Source organism: Cherax quadricarinatus, chromosome 88, assembly GCF_038502225.1.
Source record: "Cherax quadricarinatus isolate ZL_2023a chromosome 88, ASM3850222v1, whole genome shotgun sequence".
NCBI classification, from domain to species: Eukaryota; Metazoa; Arthropoda; class Malacostraca; order Decapoda; family Parastacidae; genus Cherax; species Cherax quadricarinatus.
In genome coordinates, this window is record NC_091379.1 from 15,607,894 (window position 1) to 15,629,003 (window position 21,110).

At 45.2% G+C, this 21,110-nt stretch overlaps 1 long non-coding RNA gene across 1 annotated transcript in view; it reads left to right on the forward strand.

Annotated features, from left to right (window-relative positions):
* Positions 1–20,176, forward strand: part of LOC138855279 (uncharacterized) — a 50,952-nt gene extending 30,776 nt beyond the window's left edge. The window contains exon 3 of the long non-coding RNA XR_011394484.1: positions 20,094–20,176. This is a non-coding gene — a long non-coding RNA (uncharacterized lncRNA). The remainder of the gene's footprint in view (positions 1–20,093) is intronic.
* Positions 20,177–21,110: the final 934 nt, after the last annotated feature.

Genomic DNA, 21,110 nt, shown 5'->3' on the forward strand with positions numbered 1-21,110 from the left:
CAGTGTAACAGAACACCACTGGTTTATGACGTCAGTGTAACAGAACACCACTGGTTCATGAAGTCAGTGTAACAGAACACCACTGGTTCATGAAGTCAGTGTAACAGAACACCACTGGTTCATGACGTCAGTGTAACAGAACACCACTGGTTCATGACGTCAGTGTAACAGAACACCACTGGTTTATGACGTCAGTGTAACAGAACACCACTGGTTCATGACGTCAGTGTAACAGAACACCACTGGTTCATGACGTCAGTGTAACAGAACACCACTGGTTCATGACGTCAGTGTAACAGAATACCACTGGTTCATGACGTCAGTGTAACAGAACACCACTGGTTCATGACGTCAGTGTAACAGAACACCACTGGTTCATGACGTCAGTGTAAATGAACACCACTGGTTCATGACGTCAGTGTAACAGAACACCACTGGTTCATGACGTCAGTGTAACAGAACACCACTGGTTCATGACGTCAGTGTAACAGAATACCACTGGTTTATGACGTCAGTGTAACAGAACACCACTGGTTCATGACGTCAGTGTAACAGAACACCACTGGTTCATGACGTCAGTGTAACAGAACACCACTGGTTCATGACGTCAGTGTAACAGAACACCACTGGTTCATGACGTCAGTGTAACAGAACACCACTGGTTCTGCGACGTCAGTGTACAGAACACCACTGGTTTCATGACGTCAGTGTAACGAACACCACTGGTTCGACGTCAGTGTAACAGAACACCACTGGTTCCGACGTCAGTGTAACAGAACACCACTGGTTCTGACGTCAGTGTAACAGAACACCACTGGTTCATGACGTCAGTGTAACAGAACACCACTGGTTCGCGACGTCTGTGTAACAGAACACCACTGGTTCATGACGTCAGTGTAACAGAACACCACTGGTTCATGACGTCAGTGTAACAGAACACCACGGTTCACGTGGTAACGAACACCACGGTTCATGACGTCAGTGTAACAGAACACCACTGGTTCATGACGTCAGTGTAACAGAACACCACTGGTTCTGCGTCAGTGTAACAGAACACCACTGGTTCGCGACGTCAGTGTAACAGAACACCACTGGTTCATGACGTCAGTGTAACCAGAGCTTGAAAACCCCTGGTTCTCGACGTCAGTGTAACAGAACACCACTGGTTCATGACGTCAGTGTAACAGAACACCACTGGTTCATGACGTCAGTGTAACAGAACACCACTGGTTCATGACGTCAGTGTAACAGAACACCACTGGTTCATGACGTCAGTGTAACAGAACACCACTGGTTCATGACGTCAGTGTAACAGAACACCACTGGTTCATGACGTCAGTGTAACAGAACACCACTGGTTCATGACGTCAGTGTAACAGAACACCACTGGTTCATGACGTCAGTGTAACAGAACACCACTGGTTCATGACGTCAGTGTAACAGAACACCACTGGTTCCGACGTCAGTGTAACAGAACACCACTGGTTCATGACGTCAGTGAACAGAACACCACTGGTTCATGACGTCAGTGTAACAGAACACCACTGGTTCATGACGTCAGTGTAACAGAACACCACTGGTTCGCTGACGTCAGTGTAACAGAACACCACTGGTTCATGACGTCAGTGTAACAGAACACCACTGGTTCATGACGTCAGTGTAACAGAACACCACTGGTTCATGACGTCAGTGTAACAGAACACCACTGGTTCATGACGTCAGTGTAACAGAACACCACTGGTTCATGACGTCAGTGTAACAGAACACCACTGGTTCATGACGTCAGTGTAACAGACCACCACTGGCTCATGACGTCAGTGTAACAGAACACCACTGGTTCATGACGTCAGTGTAACAGAACACCACTGGTTCATGACGTCAGTGTAACAGAACACCACTGGTTCATGACGTCAGTGTAACAGAACACCACTGGTTCATGACGTCAGTGTACAGAACACCACTGGTTCATGACGTCAGTGTAACAGAACACCACTGGTTCATGACGTCAGTGTAACAGAACACCACTGGTTCATGACGTCAGTGTAACAGAACACCACTGGTTCATGACGTCAGTGTAACAGAACACCACTGGTTCATGACGTCAGTGTAACAGAACACCACTGGTTCATGACGTCAGTGTAACAGAACACCACTTGGTTCATGACGTCAGTGTAACAGAACACCACTGGTTCATGACGTCAGTGTAACAGAACACCACTGGTTCATGACGTCAGTGTAACAGAACACCACTGGTTCATGACGTCAGTTGTAACAGAACACCACTGGTTCATGACGTCAGTGTAACAGAACACCACTGGTTCATGACGTCAGTGTAACAGAACACCACTGGTTCATGACGTCAGTGTAACAGAACACCACTGGTTCATGACGTCAGTGTAACAGAACACCACTGGTTCATGACGTCAGTGTAACAGAACACCACTGGTTCATGACGTCAGTGTAACAGAACACCACTGGTTCATGACGTCAGTGTAACAGAACACCACTGGTTCATGACGTCAGTGTAAACAGAACACCATGGTTCATGACGTCAGTGTAACAGAACCCACTGGTTCATGACGTCAGTGTAACAGAACACCACTGGTTCATGACGTCAGTGTAACAGAACACCACTGGTTCATGACGTCAAGTGTAACAGAACACCACTGGTTCATGACGTCAGTGTAACAGAACACCACTGGTTCATGACGTCAGTGTAACAGAACACCACTGGTTCATGACGTCAGTGTAACAGAACACCACTGGTTCATGACGTCAGTGTAACAGAACACCACTGGTTCATGACGTCAGTGTAACAGAACACCACTGGTTCATGACGTCAGTGTAACAGAACACCACTGGTTCATGACGTCAGTGTAACAGAACACCACTGGTTCATGACGTCAGTGTAACAGAACACCACTGGTTCATGACGTCAGTGTAACAGAACACCACTGGTTCATGACGTCAGTGTAACAGAACACCACTGGTTCATGACGTCAGTGTAACAGAACACCACTGGTTCATGACGTCAGTGTAACAGAACACCACTGGTTCATGACGTCAGTGTAACAGAACACCACTGGTTCATGACGTCAGTGTAACAGAACACCACTGGTTCATGACGTCAGTGTAACAGAACACCACTGGTTCATGACGTCAGTGTAACAGAACACCACTGGTTCATGACGTCAGTGTAACAGAACACCACTGGTTCATGACGTCAGTGTAACAGAACACCACTGGTTCATGACGTCAGTGTAACAGAACACCACTGGTTCATGACGTCAGTGTCAGAACACCATGGTTCATGACGTCAGTGTAACAGAACCCACTGGTTCATGACGTCAGTGTAACAGAACACCACTGGTTCATGACGTCAGTGTAACAGAACACCACTGGTTCATGACGTCAGTGTAACAGAACACCACTGGTTCATGACGTCAGTGTAACAGAACACCACTGGTTCATGACGTCAGTGTAACAGAACACCACTGGTTCATGACGTCAGTGTAACAGAACACCACTGGTTCATGACGTCAGTGTAACAGAACACCACTGGTTCATGACGTCAGTGTAACAGAACACCACTGGTTCATGACGTCAGTGTAACAGAACACCACTGGTTCATGACGTCAGTGTAACAGAACACCACTGGTTCATGACGTCAGTGTAACAGAACACCACTGGTTCATGACGTCAGTGTAACAGAACACCACTGGTTCATGACGTCAGTGTAACAGAACACCACTGGTTCATGACGTCAGTGTAACAGAACACCACTGGTTCATGACGTCAGTGTAACAGAACACCACTGGTTCATGACGTCAGTGTAACAGAACACCACTGGTTCATGACGTCAGTGTAACAGAACACCACTGGTTCATGACGTCAGTGTAACAGAACACCACTGGTTCATGACGTCAGTGTAACAGAACACCACTGGTTCATGACGTCAGTGTAACAGAACACCACTGGTTCATGACGTCAGTGTAACAGAACACCACTGGTTCATGACGTCAGTGTAACAGAACACCACTGGTTCATGACGTCAGTGTAACAGAACACCACTGGTTCATGACGTCAGTGTAACAGAACACCACTGGTTCATGACGTCAGTGTAACAGAACACCACTGGTTCATGACGTCAGTGTAACAGAACACCACTGGTTCATGACGTCAGTGTAACAGAACACCACTGGTTCATGACGTCAGTGTAACAGAACACCACTGGTTCATGACGTCAGTGTAACAGAACACCACTGGTTCATGACGTCAGTGTAACAGAACACCACTGGTTCATGACGTCAGTGTAACAGAACACCACTGGTTCATGACGTCAGTGTAACAGAACACCACTGGTTCATGATACACTTGTGAAACAACTGGGTATCTTTATTTTGGAAACATTACACCAGCCAGTGGTTATAATATATATCCTTCCCTCGGGCCCAGGAGCTTTAACTGTAGATCTATTCTTATCCCATCATCAGCCCTTCTCTTTATTCAAAGATATTTTTTTTGCAACTTAATTTGAGTCCATAGACTATGTGGCCTTGAGGGTGGTAAGAATATATCTATATTCTTGGGTATATGTGTGTATGTATGTATATATATATATATATATATATATATATATATATATATATATATATATATATATATATATATATATATATATATATATATACCCAAGTTATTTATTTATAACGAAAGTGGGGAAATGGAAGAACTCATAAAATACGGGAAGAAGTTATAAGGAGTCTTGCATTAGTTATGTCTGTGTGTATGGTGACGGGCAGTGTGAGCATTGCTCTGTATATACTGATCGATGGGGCAGTGTGTATATTACTCTTGTCTTTGTATGGTGGCAGTGGCAGTGTGAATGATAGTTTTACGTCTGTGTATGGTATGTTGGAGGTGCAGTTTATCCCTGACGTTCTGGCAGTCTAGGAAAATGCAGTCAACCTCTCCATGGTATCACATTACTCCATCAGGTTGGTTACTAACTGATTCATTTCCCTGAATCTCTGCTGGATATATCCAAGTATTTCCTTCATAGCTGTGCTACACTGCTACCAGGACATGATTCTCAAACTTTTTCACGAAGGTAGAGTGACCTAAAGAAAAAAAAATGATTTACCATTACTTGCTCCCTTGCAGTGTTTCCTGAAAGACATAGATTATGATATAATAATGACATACAGTAACGCACTGTTCTCAGTTGATTTAGAGGAGGTCGGTAGCGCACTTGCCACCTCCAGAACTCAGATCTGTGTTCACTGATGTAACTGAGTTCTTCCTAGGAGGTACTTGTGACATGCTCTGTCAGGCTGATACCCACAGAGACCACCACTTATTGCTAGTAATAAACCATTAATCTATGTTTGCTGCTTGTTGAAGCCCAATCTGGCAGACAGAGACCAACAGAAGGCCAACAGAAACCAACAGAAGAATAAGTAAAAATGATCCGTGACATAGACTGTGTATATGTGCGTGTGTATTTTATGTCATGTGCGTGTGTGTAGGATTGACTGTGTGCGTGTGTGTGCCCTTGTCACTTCAAGGATCCTAAGAGCCTTCACAAGAGCAGTGTGAGGGCACTCGTCAAGGCATAGTTTGGGTACACTGGGTACAAGTCATGTGATTTTCTCAAGAGCCACAGAAACTCAGATCTGCGACATTACGGTCGTGAGAGCCTGTTTATTTATAGAGGATCTTCCCAGTAGTCGGTCACTGAAGGCGGCACACACTGTGTGTATCGAGTTATTTATAAGCCGATGGTGGATTGGTTGAATAATGAGTCTTGCTGACCCAGGTGTAAGTCTGGTGCTTTGTGGTGTTATTGTATCCATGGTGCTTACACCACTGGGGCCTTCACACATGCACACACACACACACACACACACACACACACACACACACACACACACACACACACACACACACACACACACACACACACACAACATCTATAGAAACAGGGCGACTACCTAAGGTATGGAAGACAGCAAATGTAGTCCCAGTTTTTAAAAAAGGAGACAGACATGAAGCATTAAACTACAGACCAGTGTCACTGACATGTATAGTATGCAAAGTCATGGAGAAGATTATCAGGAGAAGAGTGGTGGAGCACCTAGAAAGGAATGAGCTTATCAACGACAGCCAGCACGGTGTCAGGGTCGGGAAATCCTGTGTCACAAACCTATTAGTGTTCTACGAAAGGGTAGTGGCATTAAGACAAGAGAGAGAGGGGTGGGTAGATTGCGTTTTCTTGGACTGTAAAAAGGCGTTTGACAGTTCCACACATAAGCTGGAGGACCAGGCAGGGATGATAGGGAAGGCACTGCAATAGATCAGGGAAGGCAACAGCGAGTCATGGTACGTGAAGAGGTGTCAGAGTGGGCGCCTGTGACGAGCGTTGTTCCACAGGGGTCAGTCCTAGGACCTGTGCCGTTTCTGGTATATGTGAATGACATAAGGGAAAGAATAGATTAAGCGTCCCTGTTTGCAGACGATATGAGATTAATGAGGAGAATTCAATCGGAGGAGGAGCAGGCAAGACTACAAAGGGATCTGGACAGGGTGCAGGCCTGGTCCAGCAACTGGCTCCTGGAGTTCAACCCGCCAAGTACAAGGTCATGAAGACTGGGGAAGGGCAAAGAAGACCCCAGACGGAGTACAGTCTTGGGGCCAGAGACTACAAGTCTCACTCAAGGAAAAGGATTTTGGAGTATGTATAATACCAAGCATATCTCCTGAGGCGCACATCAACCAAATAACTGCTGCGGCATATGGGCGACTAGCGAACCTGAGAGGCATTCCAGCCTCTCAGCAAGAAGTCGTTCCGGACCCTGTACACCGTGTACGTCAGGCCCATACTGGAGTATGCAGCTCCAGTTTGGAACCTTCGCCTGGCCAAGCACGTCAGGAAACTAGAGAAAGTGCAAAGGTTTGCAACGAGACTAGTCCCGGAACTAAGGGGCGTGTCCTACGAGGAGAGGTTAAGAGAACTCGACCAGATGACACTGGAGGACAGGAGAGACAGGAGTACATGATAACGACATAAAATACTGCGAGGTATAGACAAGGTGGACAGAGACAGGATGTTCCAGAGATGAGACACAGTAACAAGGGGACACAGTTGGAAGCTGAAGACTCAGATGAACTACAGGGATGTTAGGAAGTATTTCTTCAGTCACAGAGTTGTCAGGAAGTGGAATAGCCTGGGTAGTGATGTAGTGGAGGGAAGATCCATACATAGCTTTAAGAAGAGGTATGATAAAGCTCACGGAGCGGGAAGAGTGACTGGGTAGCGGCCAGTTGAAGAGGCGGGGACCAAGAGCTGTGATTCGACTCCTGCAACCACAACTAGGTGAGTACACAACACACACCACATCAACAATCACACCACACACATAACAAGCAAAGTGTCTGTCTACAAGTGACTTTGACAGATAGTAAGTACTACAAGCAGGAATAATGATAGAGGTCCAGCGGTAATACGAGAATGATATATCATCGAAATCCAAATCTGCCTCAAAGTTGTTATTCAGCCACATCAGGAGGGAAACAACAGTCAAGAACCAGATATTCAGGCTGAGGAAGGAAGGAGGGGAGCTCACTGGGAACGACCGAGAAGTATGTGAAGAGTTCAACATGAGATATAGGAAAGTATTCACAGTGATAGATAGAGAGGCTTCCAGCAAACCGAGGTAGTAGAGAACACTAACAAGTGTTGGATACACTGAAGACAACCGAGGAGTAGGTGAAGAAACTTCTAGGGGAACTAGATACCTCAAAGTCGGTGGGACCAGTTAACATCTTTCCGTGGATCCTGAGAGATTGAGCAGAGGCACTGTGTGTGCCACTAACAACAATCTTCTACAAATCTACCGAAACAGGGCAACTGCTTTGTGTGTGTAAGACAGCAAATGTAGTCCTTTTATTAAGAAAGAAGACGGACAGGCAGCATTAAATTACAGACTAATGGCACTGACATGATTATCATATTATCAGGAGATTGGTGGAGCACCTAGAAAGTAATGAGCTTATACATGACAACCAGCACGGTTTCAGGGGACTGAAATCCTGCATCAAAGACCAACTTTAGTTCTACGACAATGTAACAGAAGTGAGACAGGAGAGAGAGGGATGGGTAGTTTGCATTTTTTTTTTGGACTGTAAGAAGGCCTTTGACACAGTACTGCAAAAGAGACTGTTACAGACTGGTACAGAAATCACAGGAAAAAACTCTGCAATGGATCAGGAAATACCTGACGGAAAGAAAACAACGAGTGATGGTACGTAACGAGGTGTCGGAATGGATGTATGTGTCATGTGGGGTTCCACAAGGATCAATCCTAGGGCCGGTGCTGTTTCTTGCATACGTGAATGACGTAACAGAATGTATAGAGTCAGAGGTGTCCCTGTTTGCAGACAACGTGGGACTAATAAGGACAATACTAACCAATAGGAAGCAGAAAGTGTGCATAAATGGGGTAAAATCTGAGTGGGGATCTGTAACAAGTGGCGTTCCACAGGGATCAGTTTCAGGCCCATTGTTGTTTATAATCTAAATCAATGACCTTGACGAGGGAATAACTAGTGATAAGCAAATTCGCTGATAACACGAAGATAGGCAGGATAATAGATTCAGTTCGTGGTCAGAAAAGTGGCAGATGCAGTTCACTGTAGACAAATGCAAAGTTCTGAAGCTCGGGAATGCCCATAACCCTAACGCTAATAAACTAAATAATGTAGACTTGAGGATTATGGCTTCATCAGTCCTATACAAAGAAGAATGTTGAAGCTCAGAAGAAGTTTGAGGTAATCAGTCCCTAAACGTGGAGTCAATGTAATCAGTCCATAAATCTCAAAAAGAACACAGCATATGCAAACAGATGAGGTGAAGCAGTCGTAGGCGATTCCACAGTGGCCAGATCCACAGGAGGAAGTTGGTCAGGTTTATAGGTCAGGCAGGTGAAGAATTCCCTGTATCAAGATCCCGAGATGTTGCTGTGTCTGACAGTAATGTAGATAAATGGTTCAGAGAACCGACAAGTTGATAAATTAGACATGTGCAACACTTAGGTATGTTTGAGGAATCGTTTCGCCACACAGTGGCTTCATCCGGTCTTCACAATTCACAGTAGGCCTTCTGCAGTGTTACTCCATTCTTATGTTCTTATGTTCAGACAATTTCTGTTAGGTAAAAGGACACAAGTGCAACTAATGTAACATTTAACTGTAGCAACGTTTCACTCTCCAGGAACTTTGTCAAGCGAGACGTTGGCACAATAAAACGTCACATAAGTTACACTTGTGTAATTCTACCAACATTATTACAAATAATTACCGTAAAAAACGATTTTCAGTGACGTCCAGGAGCTCAAGAGTCGGTCAGTTCCCTTATATACTTACGTAAACTGCGAGAGATGCAAAAGTTTACAACGACACCAGGGTAGGTCAGGCGAGTCTGGTCAGGAAACAGGACTAGTGTTTCCTGACGCAGGTCTTAGTCATATGGTGACCCGGAGAATGACTAGTTACTAGGTTAGGTTAGATTGGTCAGGAAACAGGACTAGTGTTTCCTAACGTGGGTCTCAGTCACACGTTGACCCGCCACTGGAGCTTTTGGTCATCTGACCGAGGCCTTCCACTGGCTTACCACTCCACATTTACGACACCAGGTGTGTCTGGCGTGAGGTGGATAGACCTTATGAGGAATGTTCTTAAATTACTGTTATTTCTGTGTTGCATATCGTCCAAACATGGTGGGAGCTGTGTATGAAGTGTATAAGGGACATACCTGTGTATGTCGGGTGTATAATTTTTCAGTGCGGCCTAATTGTCTGTATGATTTTCAGAATTCTGTGTTTTTTTTCGTAAAATAATTTGGTCATTTATGTGTTATGTGTTATGTGTTATGTGATACATATTGTGGGTGTTGTGTCTGAGGTGGTAGTAAACGAGAGGGGTGTATGTATGTGTCTTCCTGGTGTATGTTGAGTGTAGTATGTGTCCTCCTGGTGTATGTTGAGTGTAGTATGTGTCCTGGTGTATGTTGAGTGTAGTATGTGTCCTCCTGGTGTATGTTGAGTGTAGTATGTGTCCTGGTGTATGTTGAGTGTAGTATGTGTCCTGGTGTATGTTGAGTGTAGTATGTGTCCTGGTGTATGTTGAGTGTAGTATGTGTCCTGGTGTATGTTGAGTGTAGTATGTGTCCTGGTGTATGTTGAGTGTAGTATGTGTCCTGGTGTATGTTGAGTGTAGTATGTGTCCTGGTGTATGTTGAGTGTAGTATGTGTCCTGGTGTATGTTGAGTGTAGTATGTGTCCTCCTGGTGTATGTTGAGTGTAGTATGTGTCCTCCTGGTGTATGTTGAGTGTAGTATGTGTCCTCCTGGTGTATGTTGAGTGTAGTATATATCCTCCTGGTGTATATTGAGCAGTATGTGTCCTCCTGGTGTACGTTGAGTGTAGTATGTGTCCTCCTGGTGTATATTGAGCAGTATGTGTCCTCCTGGTGTATGTTGAGTGTAGTATGTGTCCTCCTGGTGTATGTTGAGTAGTATGTGTCCTCCTGGTGTATGATGAGTGTAGTATGTGTCCTCCTGGTGTATGTTGAGTGTAGTATGTGTCCTCCTGGTGTATGTTGAGTGTAGTATGTGTCCTCCTGGTGTATGTTGAGTGTAGTATGTGTCCTCCTGGTGTATGTTGAGTGTAGTATGTGTCCTCCTGGTGTATGTTGAGTGTAGTATGTGTCTTCCTGGTGTATGTTGAGCGTAGTATGTGTCCTGGTGTATGATGAGTGTAGTATGTGTCCTCCTGGTGTATGTTGAGTATTACAACCTAGGATTTCAAAGGCCTGTTATCCCGGGTGTAATGGGAGCAAAAGAAACACAGCAGAAAAAGTTTAGACTTATATTATCCTTCACCAATTTAGAACAGCAATATGTACACTATGTACAGTAATAAGTATAGTGCACGTCACGGTAAGCAAGGCAGAAATAGAAGCCACAAGATAGCAGACCGTGCTTCAACCAGCTCTAGAATGAGAATGACAAGGGCAGACAGGAGAGTGGTACCCACATAACCTCTGCGATTGTCAATCCCACCTTCTTATTGGCTAGAACCTGGTCACTAGTTGAACGACGGGGCCCCATCATCAACTCTTAGCAACCTGGTTCGCTGGTTGGGGGAGATAGCCTGTAAATGAGGGTGTGTCCATGCGCCGAATAAAGGTTACGTACTCTTTGCATGCCACATTGAGTGTAGTATGTGTCCTCCTGGTGTATGTTGAGTGTAGTATGTGTCCTCCTGGTGTATGTTGAGTGTAGTATGTGTCCTCCTGGTGTATGTTGAGTAGTATGTGTCCTCCTGGTGTATGATGAGTGTAGTATGTGTCCTCCTGGTGTATGTTGAGTGTAGTATGTGTCCTCCTGGTGTATGTTGAGTGTAGTATGTGTCCTCCTGGTGTATGTTGAGTGTAGTATGTGTCCTCCTGGTGTATGTTGAGTGTAGTATGTGTCCTCCTGGTGTATGTTGAGTGTAGTATGTGTCTTCCTGGTGTATGTTGAGCGTAGTATGTGTCCTGGTGTATGATGAGTGTAGTATGTGTCCTCCTGGTGTATGTTGAGTGTAGTATGTGTCCTCCTGGTGTATGATGAGTGTAGTATGTGTCCTCCTGGTGTATGTTGAGTGTAGTATGTGTCCTCCTGGTGTATGTTGAGTGTAGTATGTGTCCTCCTGGTGTATGTTGAGTGTAGTATGTTGAGTAGTATGTGTCCTCCTGGTGTATGTTGAGTGTAGTATGTGTCCTCCTGGTGTATGTTGAGTGTAGTATGTGTCCTCCTGGTGTATGTTGAGTGTAGTATGTGTCCTCCTGGTGTATGTTGAGTGTAGTATGTGTCCTCCTGGTGTATGTTGAGTGTAGTATGTGTCCTCCTGGTGTATGTTGAGTAGTATGTGTCCTCCTGGTGTATGATGAGTGTAGTATGTGTCCTCCTGGTGTATGTTGAGTGTAGTATGTGTCCTCCTGGTGTATGTTGAGGGTAGTATGTGTCCTCCTGGTGTATGTTGAGTGTAGTATGTGTCCTCCTGGTGTATGTTGAGGGTAGTATGTGTCCTCCTGGTGTATGTTGAGGGTAGTATGTGTCCTCCTGGTGTATGTTGAGGGTAGTATGTGTCCTCCTGGTGTATGTTGAGTGTAGTATGTGTCTTCCTGATGTATGTTGAGTGTAGTATGTGTCCTCCTGGTGTATGTTGAGGGTAGTATGTGTCCTCCTGGTGTATGTTGAGTGTAGTATGTGTCTTCCTGATGTATGTTGAGTGTAGTATGTGTCCTGATGTATGTTGAGTGTAGTATGTGTCTTCCTGGTGTATGTTGAGTGTAGTATGTGTCCTCCTGGTGTATGTTGAGTGTAGTATGTGTCTTCCTGGTGTATGTTGAGTGTAGTATGTGTCCTCCTGGTGTATGTTGAGTGTAGTATGTGTCATGATGTATGTTGAGTGTAGTATGTGTCTTCCTGGTGTATGTTGAGTGTAGTATGTGTCTTCCTGGTGTATGTTGAGTGTAGTATGTGTCTTCCTGGTGTATGTTGAGTGTAGTATGTGTCCTCCTGGTGTATGTTGAGTGTAGTATGTGTCTTCCTGGTGTATGTTGAGTGTAGTATGTGTCTTCCTGGTGTATGTTGAGTGTAGTATGTGTCTTCCTGGTGTATGTTGAGTGTAGTATGTATCCTCCTGGTGTATGTTGAGGGTAGTATGTGTCCTCCTGGTGTATGTTGAGTGTAGTATGTGTCCTCCTGGTGTATGTTGAGTGTAGTATGTGTCCTCCTGGTGTATGTTGAGTGTAGTATGTGTCCTCCTGGTGTATGTTGAGTGTAGTATGTGTCTTCCTGGTGTATGTTGAGTGTAGTATGTGTCCTCCTGGTGTATGTTGAGTGTAGTATGTGTCTTCCTGATGTATGTTGAGTGTAGTATGTGTCCTCCTGGTGTATGTTGAGGGTAGTATGTGTCCTCCTGGTGTATGTTGAGTGTAGTATGTGTCCTCCTGGTGTATGTTGAGGGTAGTATGTGTCCTCCTGGTGTATGTTGAGTGTAGTATGTGTCCTCCTGGTGTATGTTGAGGGTAGTATGTGTCCTCCTGGTGTATGTTGAGTGTAGTATGTGTCCTGATGTATGTTGAGTGTAGTATGTGTCTTCCTGGTGTATGTTGAGTGTAGTATGTGTCTTCCTGATGTATGTTGAGTGTAGTATGTGTCCTCCTGGTGTATGTTGAGTGTAGTATGTGTCCTCCTGGTGTATGTTGAGGGTAGTATGTGTCCTCCTGGTGTATGTTGAGTGTAGTATGTGTCTTCCTGATGTATGTTGAGTGTAGTATGTGTCCTGATGTATGTTGAGTGTAGTATGTGTCTTCCTGGTGTATGTTGAGTGTAGTATGTGTCCTCCTGGTGTATGTTGAGTGTAGTATGTGTCTTCCTGGTGTATGTTGAGTGTAGTATGTGTCCTCCTGGTGTATGTTGAGTGTAGTATGTGTCCTGATGTATGTTGAGTGTAGTATGTGTCTTCCTGGTGTATGTTGAGTGTAGTATGTGTCTTCCTGGTGTATGTTGAGTGTAGTATGTGTCTTCCTGGTGTATGTTGAGTGTAGTATGTGTCCTCCTGGTGTATGTTGAGTGTAGTATGTGTCTTCCTGGTGTATGTTGAGTGTAGTATGTGTCTTCCTGGTGTATGTTGAGTGTAGTATGTGTCCTCCTGGTGTATGTTGAGTGTAGTATGTGTCTTCCTGGTGTATGTTGAGTGTAGTATGTGTCCTCCTGGTGTATGTTGAGTGTAGTATGTGTCCTCCTGGTGTATGTTGAGTGTAGTATGTGTCCTCCTGGTGTATGATGAGTGTAGTATGTGTCCTCCTGGTGTATGTTGAGTGTAGTATGTGTCCTCCTGGTGTATGTTGAGTGTAGTATGTGTCCTCCTGGTGTATGTTGAGTGTAGTATGTGTCTTCCTGATGTATGTTGAGTGTAGTATGTGTCCTCCTGGTGTATGTTGAGTGTAGTATGTGTCCTCCTGGTGTATGTTGAGTGTAGTATGTGTCCTCCTGGTGTATGTTGAGTGTAGTATGTGTCCTCCTGGTGTATGTTGAGTGTAGTATGTGTCCTGGTGTATGATGAGTGTAGTATGTGTCCTCCTGGTGTATGTTGAGTGTAGTATGTGTCCTCCTGGTGTATGTTGAGTGTAGTATGTGTCCTCCTGGTGTATGTTGAGTGTAGTATGTGTCTTCCTGATGTATGTTGAGTGTAGTATGTGTCCTCCTGGTGTATGTTGAGTGTAGTATGTGTCTTCCTGGTGTATGTTGAGCGTAGTATGTGTCCTGGTGTATGTTGAGTGTAGTATGTGTCCTCCTGGTGTATGTTGAGTGTAGTATGTGTCCTCCTGGTGTATGTTGAGTGTAGTATGTGTCCTGGTGTGTGCTGAGTGTAGTATGTGTCCTCCTGGTGTATGTTGAGTGTAGTATGTGTCCTCCTGGTGTATGTTGAGTGTAGTATGTGTCCTCCTGGTGTATGTTGAGTGTAGTATGTGTCCTGGTGTGTGCTGAGTGTAGTATGTGTCCTCCTGGTGTATGTTGAGTGTGCTATGTATCCTGGTGTGTGCTGGGTGTAGTATGCATCCTGGTGTACGTATACCTAGAGTATACCTGGAGAGGGTTTTGGGGGTCAACGCCCCCTTGACCCGGTCTGTGACCAGGCCTCCTGGTGGATCAAGTACTGATCAACCAGGCTGTTACTGCTAGTCGCACGTAAACCGACGTACGAACCACAGCCCAGCTGATCAGGTACTGACTTTAGGTGCCTGTCCAGTGCCTCGAAGACTTCCAGGGGTCTATTGGTAATCCCCCTTATGTATGCTGCGAGGCAGTTGCACAGTCTTGGGCCCCTGACACTTATTGTGTTGTCTCTCAGTGTACTCGTGGCACCCCTGCTTTTCATTGGGGGAATGTTGCATCTCCTGCCGAGTCTTTTGCTGTCATTGGGAGTGATTTTCGTGTGCAAGTTTGGTACTAATCCCTCTAGGATTTTCCAAGTGTATGTTATCATGTATCTTTCTCGCCTGAGTTCCAGGGAGTACAGGTGAAGGTATGTGTGATATGTGTGAAGGTACAAGTCAAGTTACAAGTGTGGTATGTGTCCTGGTAAATGATGAGTGTGGTATGTGTCCTGGTAAATGATGAGTGTGGTATGTGTCCTGGTAAATGGTGAGTGTTGTATGTGTCCTGGTAAATGATGGGTGTGGCATGCTTCCTTTTGGTGTATTTTGAGAGTAATATGTATCCCTGAGTATGTTGAGTGTGGTGTTTGTCCTTGTGTATGTCGAATGGCATGTGTCCTGGTGCATGCTGAGTGTGGTATGAGTCCTGGTGTAAGTTGAGTGTGGTATGTGTCCTGATGAATGCTGAGTGTAGTATGTGTCCTGGTGTGTGTTGAGTGTGATATGTGTCCTGGTGTATGTCAAGTGTGGGATGCATCCTGGTGTATGTCAAGTGTGGTATGTGTCCTGGTGTATGATGAGTGTGGTATGCGTCCTGGTGTATGTCAAGTGTGGTATGTGTCCTGGTGCATGCTGAGTTTGGTATGTGTCATGGTGTATGCTGAGTGTGGAATGTGCCCTGGTGTATGTCAAGTGTGGTATGTGTCCTGGTGTATGTTGATGGTGGTATGTGTCCTGATGTATGTCAAGTGTGGTATGTGTACTGGTGTATTCTGAGTGTCGTATGTGTCCTGGTGTATGTCAAGTGTGGCATGTGTCCTGGTGTATGTCAAGTGTGGTATGTGTCCTGGTGTATGTCAAGTGTGGTATGTGTCCTCCTGGTGTATGCCAAGTGTGTTATGTGTCCTGGTGTATGTTGAGTGTGGTGTGTGTCCTGGTGTATGTCAAGTGTGGTATGTGTCCTGGTGTATGTTGAGTGTGGTATGTGTCCTGGTGTATGTCAAGTGTGTTATGTGTCCTGGTGTATGTTGAATGTGGTATGTGTCCTGGTGTATGTTGAGTGTGTTATGTGTCCTGATGTATGTCAAGTGTGTTATGTGTCCTGGTGTATGTTGAGTGTGTTATGTGTCCTGGTGTATGTCAAGTGTGGTATGTGTCCTAGTGTATGCTGAGTGTGTTATGTGTCCTGGTGTATGTCAAATGTGGTATGTGTCCTGGTGTATGCCAAGTGTGGTGTGTGTCCTTGTGTATGTTGAATGGTATGTGTCGTGGTGTATGTTGAGTGTAGTATGTATCCTGGTGTTTGTTGAGTGTGGTATGTGTCCTGGTGTATGTCAAGTGTGGTACGTGTCCTGGCGTATGCTGAGTGTGTTATGTGTCCTGGTGTATATCAAGTGTGGTATGTGTCCTGGTGTATGTCAAGTGTGGTATGTGTCCTGGTGTATGTCAAGTGTGGTATGTATGCTGGTGTATGCTGAGCGTGATATGTGTCCTGGTGTACGTCAAGTGTGGTATGTGCCCTGGTGTATGTCAAGTGTGGTATGTGTCCTGGTGTATGTCAAGTGTGGTATGTGTCCTGGTGTACGTCAAGTGTGGTATGTGTCCTAGTGTATGCTGAGTGTGGTATGTGTCCTGGTGTATGTCAAGTGTGGTGTGTGTCCTTGTGTATGCTGATTGTGGTACATGTCCTGGTGTATGTTGAGTGTAGTATGTATCCTTGTGTTTGTTGAGTGTGGTATGTGTCCTGGTGTATGTTGAGTGTGGTATGTGTCCTGGTGTATGTCAAGTGTGGTATGTGTCCTGATGTATGTCAAGTGTGGTATGTGTCCTGGTGTATGTCAAGTGTGGTGTGTGTCCTTGTGTATGCTGATTGTGGTACATGTCCTGGTGTATGTTGAGTGTAGTATGTATCCTTGTGTTTGTTGAGTGTGGTATGTGTCCTGGTGTATGTTGAGTGTGGTATGTGTCCTGGTGTATGTCAAGTGTGGTATGTGTCCTGATGTATGTCAAGTGTGGTATGTGTCCTGGTGTATGTCAAGTGTGGTGTGTGTCCTTGTGTATGCTGATTGTGGTACATGTCCTGGTGTATGTTGAGTGTAGTATGTATCCTTGTGTTTGTTGAGTGTGGTATGTGTCCTGGTTTATGTTGAGTGTTGCATGTGTCCGGGTGTATGTCAAGTGTGGTATGTGTCCTGGTGCATGTCAAATGTTTTATGTGTCCTGGTGTATGTTGAGTGTGGTATGTGTCCTGGTGTATGTCAAGTGTGGTATGTGTCCTGGTGTATGTTGACTGTGGTATGTGTTCCGGTGTATGTCAAGTGTGGTATGTGTCCTGGTGTATGCTGAGTGTGATATGTGTCGTGGTGTATGTCAAGTGTGGTATGTGTCCTGGTGTATGCTGAGTGTGGAATGTGCCCTGGTGTATGTCAAGTGTGGTATGTGTCCTGGTGTATGTCAAGTGTGGTATGTGTCCTGGTGTATGTCATGTGTGGCATGTGTCCTGGTGTATGTCAAGTGTGGTGTGTGTGTTCTGGTGTATGTCAAGTGTGGTATGTGTCCTGGTGTATGTCAAGTGTGGTATGTGCCCTGGTGTATGTCATGTGTGGCATGTGTCCTGGTGTATGTCAAGTGTGGTATGTGTCCTGGTGTATGTCAAGTGTGGTATGTGCCCTGGTGTATGTCATGTGTGGCATGTGTCCTGGTGTATGTCAAGTGTGGTATGTGTCCTGGTGTATGTCAAGTGTGGTGTGTGTGTTCTGGTGTATGTCAAGTGTGGTATGTGTCCTGGTGTATGTCAAGTGTGGTATGTGCCCTGGTGTATGTCATGTGTGGCATGTGTCCTGGTGTATGTCAAGTGTGGTATGTGTCCTGGTGTATGTCAAGTGTGGTGTGTGTGTTCTGGTGTATGTCAAGTGTGGTGTGTGTCCTTGTGTATGTTGAGTGGTATGTGTCATTGTGTATGCTGATTGTGGTATGTGTCCTGGTGTATGCTGAGTGTAGTATGTATCCTTGTGTTTGTTGAGTGTGGTATGTGTCCTGGTGTATGTTGAGTGTGGCATGTGTCCTGGTGTATGTCAAGTGTGGTATGTTTCCTGATGTATGCTGACTGTGTTATGTGTCCTGGTGTATGTCGACTGTGGTATGTGTCCTGGTGTATGTTAAGTGTGGTATGTGTCCCGGTGTATGCTGAATGTGGTATGTGTCCTGGGGTATGTCAAGTGTGGTATGTGCCCTGGTTTATGCCAAGTGTGGTATGTGTCCTGGTGTATGTTGAGTGTTGCATGTGTCCTGGTGTATGCCAAGTGTGGTATGTGTCCTGGTGTATGTCAAGTGTGGTATGTGTCCTGGTGTATATCAAGTGTGGTATGTGTCCTGGTGTATGTTGAGTGTGGTATGTGTCCTGGTGTATGTTGAGTGTGGTATGTGTCCTGGTGTATATCAAGTGTGGTATGTGTTCTGCTGTATGTCAAGTGTGGTATGTGTCCTGGTGTATGTTGAGTGTGGTATGTGTCCTGGTGTATGTTGAGTGTGGTATGTGTCCTGGTGTATATCAAGTGTGGTATGTGTTCTGCTGTATGTCAAGTGTGGTATGTGTCCTGGTGTATGTCAAGTGTGGTATGTGTCTTGGTGTATGTTGAGTGTGGTATGTGTCCTGGTGTATGTTGAGTGTGGTATGTGTCCTGGTGTATATCAAGTGTGGTATGTGTTCTGCTGTATGTCAAGTGTGGTATGTGTCCTGGTGTATGTTGAGTGTGGTATGTGTCCTGGTGTATGTTGAGTGTGGTATGTGTCCTGGTGTATATCAAGTGTGGTATGTGTTCTGCTGTATGTCAAGTGTGGTATGTGTCCTGGTGTATGTCAAGTGTGGTATGTGTCCTGGTTTATGTTGAGTGTTGCATGTGTCCTGGTGTATGCCAAGTGTGGTATGTGTCCTGGTGTATGTCAAGTGTGGTATGTGTCCTGGTGTATATCAAGTGTGGTATGTGTCCTGGTGTATGTTGAGTGTGGTATGTGTCCTGGTGCATGTTGAGTGTGGTATGTGTCCTGGTGTATATCAAGTGTGGTATGTGTTCTGCTGTATGTCAAGTGTGGTATGTGTCCTGGTGTATGTCAAGTGTGGTATGTGTCCTGGTGTATGTCAAGTGTGGTATGTGTCTTGGTGCATGTTGAGCGTGGTATGTGTCCTTGTGTATGTTGAGTGTGGTATGTGTCCTGGTGTATGTTGAGTGTGGTATGTGTCCTGGTGTATATCAAGTGTGGTATGTGTTCTGCTGTATGTCAAGTGTGGTATGTGTCCTGGTGTATGTCAAGTGTGGTATGTGTCCTGGTGTATGTTGAGTGTGGTATGTGTCCTGGTGTATGTTGAGTGTGGTATGTGTCCTTGTGTATGTTGAGTGTGGTATGTGTCCTGGTGTATGTTGAGTGTGGTATGTGTCCTTGTGTATGTTGAGTGTGGTATGTGTCCTGGTGTATGTTGAGTGTGGTATGTGCCCTGGTGTATGTCAAGTGTGGTATGTGCCCTGGTGTATGTCAAGTGTGGTATGTGCCCTGGTGTATGTCAAGTGTGGTATGTACCCTGGTGTATGTCAAGTGTGGTATGTGTCCTGGTGTATGTCAAGTGTGGTATGTGTCCTGGTGTATGTCAAGTGTGGTATGTGCCCTGGTGTATGTCAAGTGTGGTATGTGCCCTGGTGTATGTCAAGTGTGGTATGTGTCTTGGTGTATATTGAATGTGGTATGTGTTCTGCTGTATGTCAAGTGTGGTATGTGTCCTGGTGTATGTCAAGTGTGGTATATGTCCTAGCATATGTTGAGTGTGGTATGTGTCCTGATGTATGTCAAATATGTTGTGTATCCATGTGTATGTGCGTTATGTATCCAACAGGTGTATGTCGACCCTGGCATGTATCCACACGTTGTATGACAGCGTATCACAATCCGACGTTATATTTAATCCCACTCAGTGTAAATGAGAAAATGGAATCAACACCCCTGTCTCCTCTGACTTATATCCAAATAACTGCGGATGCATTTCAATCTATGGTTTTTTAATAAAACACAAAAGCAAATGTACTCACGATCTTTTTCCATCTGGCTTCCCACAGCTGTTCTCTGCACGAGTACTGTTGTACTCTGGGATGCTGTGTCTCAACGCCATTCACATTCTATCAGCTGTGGTACTTCTGGTAAGTTACTTAGTTTAGGATTTTGTTGTCTTATTGGCTGATTATTGTACACCCTGTGTCCATCCTGTGGATGGTAGTGGCTAGTTTATTGTACACCCTGTGTCCATCCTGTGGATGGTAGTGGCTAGTTCATTGTACACCCTGTGTCCATCCTGTGGATGGTAGTGGCTAGTTTATTGTACACCCTGTGTCCATCCTGTGGATGGTAGTGGCTAGTTTATTGTACACCCTGTGTCCATCCTGTGGATGGTAGTGGCTAGTTCATTGTACACCCTGTGTCCATCCTGTGGATGGAAGTGGCTAGTTTATTGTACACTCTGTGTCCATCCTGTGGATGGTAGTGGCTAGTTTATTGTACACTCTGTGTCCATCCTGTGGATGGTAGTGCTAGTTTATTGTATACCCTGTGTCCATCCTGTGGATGGTAGTGGCTAGTTTATTGTACACCCTGTGTCCATCCTTTGGATGGTAGTGCTAGTTTATTGTACACCCTGTGTCCATCCTGTGGATGGTAGTGGCTAGTTTATTGTACACCCTGTGTCCATCCTGTGGATGGTAGTGGCTAGTTTATTGTACACCCTGTGTCCATCCTGTGGATGGTAGTGGCTAGTTCATTGTACACCCTGTGTCCATCCTGTGGATGGTAGTGGCTAGTTTATTGTACACCCTGTGTCCATCCTGTGGATGGTAGTGGCTAGTTTATTGTACACCCTGTGTCCATCCTGTGGATGGTAGTGGCTAGTTCATTGTACACCCTGTGTCCATCCTGTGGATGGAAGTGGCTAGTTTATTGTACACTCTGTGTCCATCCTGTGGATGGTAGTGGCTAGTTTATTGTACACTCTGTGTCCATCCTGTGGATGGTAGTGCTAGTTTATTGTATACCCTGTGTCCATCCTGTGGATGGTAGTGGCTAGTTTATTGTACACCCTGTGT